Raw genomic sequence first — 5,755 nt, forward strand, 5'->3', positions numbered from 1 at the left:
ACCACCATTTTGGCCGTTTTTCAAATTTCTAAAATCAACCATGGAAGTCGTAGATATGCTCGTTAGATTTCCTAGGAACTATTACATGCTTCGGTTCAATAAGGCTAGGCCACTTTATGCCCTTTTTAGTGAAAGAAAAAGGGTCAAAAACGAGTAAAATCCGTAAATTAACAAGGAAATTAACCTAACCCCCATTTTGGCCGTTTTTGAAAATTCTAAATATAAATCATGGAAGTCGTAGATATGCTTGTTAGATTTCCTAGGAACTATTACATGGTTCGATTCGAGAAGGCTAGGCCACTTTATGCCCTTCTTAGAGGAAAAAAAGGATCAAAATCGAGTAAAATCCGTAAATTAACAAGGAAATTCACTTTACCACCATTTTGCCCGTTTTTGAAATTTCTAAAATCAACCGTGGAAGTCATAGATATGCTCGTTAGATTTCCTAGGAATTATTACATGCTTCGATTTGATAAGGCTAGGCCACTTTATGCCCTTTTTAGTGAAAGAAAAAGGGTCAAAAACAAGTAAAATCCGTAAATTAATAAGGAAATTCACTTTACCACCATTTTAGCCTTCTTTCAAATTTCTAAAATCAACCATGGAAGTCTTAGATATGCTCGTTAGATTTCCTAGGAACTATTAAATGCTTCGATTCGATAAGGCTAGACCACTTTATGCCCTTTTTAGTGAAATAAAAAGGGTCAAAAACGAGTAAAATCCGTAAATTAACAAGGAAATTAACTTAACCCCCATTTTGGCCATTTTTGAAAATTCTAATATAAATCATGGAAGTCGTAGATATGCTTGTTAGATTTCCTAGGAACTATTACATGGTTCATTTCGAGAAGGCTAGGCCACTTTATGCCCTTCTTAGTGAAAGAAAAAGGATCAAAATCGAGTAAAATCCATAAATTAACAAGGAAATTCACTTTACCACCATTTTGGCCGTTTTTCAAATTTCTAAAATCAATCATGGAAGTCCTAGATATGCTCATTAGATTTCCTAGGAACTATTACATGCTTCGATTCTATAAGGCTAGGCCACTTTATGCCTTTCTTAGTGAAAGAAAAAGGATCAAAAACAAGTAAAATCCGTAAATTAACAAGGAAATTCACTTTACCACCATTTTGGCCGTTTTTCAAATTTCTAAAATCAGTCATGGAAGTCCTAGATATGCTCATTAGATTTCCTAGGAACTATTACATGCTTCGATTCTATAAGGCTAGGTCACTTTATGCCCTTTTTAGTGAAAGAAAAAGGGTCAAAAACAAGTAAAATCCGTAAATTAACAAGGAAATTCACTTTACAACCATTTTGGCCGTTTTTCAAATTTCTAAAATCAACCATGGAAGTCGTAGATATGCTCGTTAGATTTCCTAGAAACTATTACATGCTTCGATTCAATAAGGCTAGGCCACTTTATGCCCTTTTTAGTGAAAGAAAAAGGGTCAAAAACGAGTAAAATCCGTAAATTAACAAGGAAATTAACCTAACCCCGATTTTGGCCATTTTTGAAAATTCTATAATCAACCATGGAGGTCATAGATATGCTCGTTAGATTTCCTAGGAACTATTACATGTTTCAATTCGATAAGGCTAGACCACTTTATGTCTTTTTTAGTGAAAGAAAAAGGGTCAAAAACGAGTAAAATCTGTAAATTAACCAGGAAATTAACTTAACCCCCATTTTGGCCGTTTTTGAAAATTCTAATATAAACCATTGAAGTCGTAGATAAGCTTGTTAGATTTCCTAGGAACTATTACATGGTTCGATTCGAGAAGGCTAGGCCACTTTATTCCCTTCTTAGTGAAAGAAAAAGGATCAAAATCGAGTAAAATCTGTAAATTAACAAGAAAGTTCACTTTACCACCATTTTGGCCGTTTTTCTAATTTCTAAAATCGACCATGTAAATCGTAGATATGCTCGTTAGATTTCCTAGGAACTATTACATGCTTCGATTCGATAAGACTAGGCCACTTTATGCCCTTTTTAATGAAAGAAAAAGGGTCAAAAACAAGTAAAATCCGTAAATTAATAAGGAAATTCACTTTACCACCATTTTAGCCTTCTTTCAAATTTCTAAAATCAACCATGGAAGTCTTAGCTATGCTCGTTAGATTTCCTAGGAACTATTACATGCTTCGATTCGATAAGGCTAGACCACTTTATGCCCTTTTTAGTGAAATAAAAAGGGTCAAAAACGAGTAAAATCCGTAAATTAACAAGGAAATTAACTTAACCCCCATTTTGGCCATTTTTGAAAATTCTAATATAAATCATGGAAGTCGTAGATATGCTTGTTAGATTTCCTAGGAACTATTACATGGTTCATTTCGAGAAGGCTAGGCCACTTTATGCCCTTCTTAGTGAAAGAAAAAGGATCAAAATCGAGTAAAATCCATAAATTAACAAGGAAATTCACTTTACCACCATTTTGGCCGTTTTTCAAATTTCTAAAATCAATCATGGAAGTCCTAGATATGCTCATTAGATTTCCTAGGAACTATTACATGCTTCGATTCTATAAGGCTAGGCCACTTTATGCCCTTCTTAGTGAAAGAAAAAAGATCAAAAACAAGTAAAATCCGTAAATTAACAAGGAAATTCACTTTACCACCATTTTAGCCGTTTTTCAAATTTCTAAAATCAATCATGGAAGTCCTAGATATGCTCATTAGATTTCCTAGGAACTATTACATGCTTCGATTCTATAAGGCTAGGCCACTTTATGCCCTTTTTAGTGAAAGAAAAAGGGTCAAAAACAAGTAAAATCCGTAAATTAACAAGGAAATTCACTTTACAACCATTTTGGCCGTTTTTCAAATTTCTAAAATCAACCATGGAAGTCGTAGATATGCTCGTTAGATTTCCTAGAAACTATTACATGCTTCGATTCAATAAGGCTAGGCCACTTTATGCCCTTTTTAGTGAAAGAAAAAGGGTCAAAAACGAGTAAAATCCGTAAATTAACAAGGAAATTAACCTAACCCCGATTTTGGCCATTTTTGAAAATTCTATAATCAACCATGGAGGTCATAGATATGCTCGTTAGATTTCCTAGGAACTATTACATGTTTCAATTCGATAAGGCTAGACCACTTTATGTCTTTTTTAGTGAAATAAAAAGGGTCAAAAACGAGTAAAATCCGTAAATTAACAAGGAAATTAACTTAACCCCCATTTTGGCCATTTTTGAAAATTCTAATATAAATCATGGAAGTCGTAGATATGCTTGTTAAATTTCCTAGGAACTATTACATAGTTCGATTCGAGAAGGCTAGGCCACTTTATGCCCTTCTTAGGGAAAGAAAAAGGATCAAAATCGAGTAAAATCCGTAAATTAACAAGGAAATTCCTTTCCCACCATTTTGCCCATTTTTGAAATTTCTAAAATCAACCATGGAAGTCATAGATATGCTCGTTAGATTTCCTAGGAACTATTACATGATTCGATTTGATAAGGCTAGGCCACTTTATGTCTTTTTTAGTGAAAGAAAAAGGGTCAAAAACGAGTAAAATCTGTAAATTAACCAGGAAATTAACTTAACCCCCATTTTGGCCGTTTTTGAAAATTCTAATATAAACCATTGAAGTCGTAGATAAGCTTGTTAGATTTCCTAGGAACTATTACATGGTTCGATTCGAGAAGGCTAGGCCACTTTATTCCCTTCTTAGTGAAAGAAAAAGGATCAAAATCGAGTAAAATCTGTAAATTAACAAGAAAGTTCACTTTACCACCATTTTGGCCGTTTTTCTAATTTCTAAAATCGACCATGTAAATCGTAGATATGCTCGTTAGATTTCCTAGGAACTATTACATGCTTCGATTCGATAAGACTAGGCCACTTTATGCCCTTTTTAGTGAAAGAAAAAGGGTCAAAAACAAGTAAAATCCGTAAATTAATAAGGAAATTCACTTTACCACCATTTTAGCCTTCTTTCAAATTTCTAAAATCAACCATGGAAGTCTTAGATATGCTCGTTAGATTTCCTAGGAACTATTACATGCTTCGATTCGATAAGGCTAGACCACTTTATGCCCTTTTTAGTGAAATAAAAAGGGTCAAAAACGAGTAAAATCCGTAAATTAACAAGGAAATTAACTTAACCCCCATTTTGGCCATTTTTGAAAATTCTAATATAAATCATGGAAGTCCTAGATATGCTTGTTAGATTTCCTAGGAACTATTACATGGTTCATTTCGAGAAGGCTAGGCCACTTTATGCCCTTCTTAGTGAAAGAAAAAGGATCAAAATCGAGTAAAATCCATAAATTAACAAGGAAATTCACTTTACCACCATTTTGGCCGTTTTTCAAATTTCTAAAATCAATCATGGAAGTCCTAGATATGCTCATTAGATTTCCTAGGAACTATTACATGCTTCGATTCTATAAGGCTAGGCCACTTTATGCCCTTCTTAGTGAAAGAAAAAGGATCAAAAACAAGTAAAATCCGTAAATTAACAAGGAAATTCACTTTACCACCATTTTGGCCGTTTTTCAAATTTCTAAAATCAATCATGGAAGTCCTAGATATGCTCATTAGATTTCCTAGGAACTATTACATGCTTCGATTCTATAAGGCTAGGCCACTTTATGCCCTTTTTAGTGAAAGAAAAAGGGTCAAAAACAAGTAAAATCCGTAAATTAACAAGGAAATTCACTTTACAACCATTTTGGCCGTTTTTCAAATTTCTAAAATTAACCATGGAAGTCGTAGATATGCTCGTTAGATTTCCTAGAAACTATTACATGCTTCGATTCAATAAGGCTAGGCCACTTTATGCCCTTTTTAGTGAAAGAAAAAGGGTCAAAAACGAGTAAAATCCGTAAATTAACAAGGAAATTAACCTAACCCCGATTTTGGCCATTTTTGAAAATTCTATAATCAACCATGGAGGTCATAGATATGCTCGTTAGATTTCCTAGGAACTATTACATGTTTCAATTCGATAAGGCTAAACCACTTTATGTCTTTTTTAGTGAAATAAAAAGGGTCAAAAACGAGTAAAATCCGTAAATTAACAAGGAAATGAACTTAACCCCCATTTTGGCCATTTTTGAAAATTCTAATATAAATCATGGAAGTCGTAGATATGCTTGTTAAATTTCTTAGGAACTATTACATAGTTCGATTCGAGAAGGCTAGGCCACTTTATGCCCTTCTTAGGGAAAGAAAAAGGATCAAAATCGAGTAAAATCCGTAAATTAACAAGGAAATTCCTTTCCCACCATTTTGCCCATTTTTGAAATTTCTAAAATCAACCATGGAAGTCATAGATATGCTCGTTAGATTTCCTAGGAACTATTACATGATTCGATTTGATAAGGCTAGGCCACTTTATGTCTTTTTTAGTGAAAGAAAAAGGGTCAAAAACGAGTAAAATCTGTAAATTAACCAGGAAATTAACTTAACCCCCATTTTGGCCGTTTTTGAAAATTCTAATATAAACCATTGAAGTCGTAGATAAGCTTGTTAGATTTCCTAGGAACTATTACATGGTTCGATTCGAGAAGGCTAGGCCACTTTATTCCCTTCTTAGTGAAAGAAAAAGGATCAAAATCGAGTAAAATCTGTAAATTAACAAGAAAGTTCACTTTACCACCATTTTGGCCGTTTTTCTAATTTCTAAAATCGACCATGTAAATCGTAGATATGCTCGTTAGATTTCCTAGGAACTATTACGTGCTTCGATTCGATAAGACTAGGCCACTTTATGCCCTTTTTAGTGAAAGAAAAAGGGTCAA

This window comes from Medicago sativa, chromosome 4 (genome assembly GCF_051527215.1).
Source record: "Medicago sativa cultivar Bolivia chromosome 4, Bolivia_mono, whole genome shotgun sequence".
Taxonomy (NCBI): Eukaryota; Viridiplantae; Streptophyta; class Magnoliopsida; order Fabales; family Fabaceae; genus Medicago; species Medicago sativa.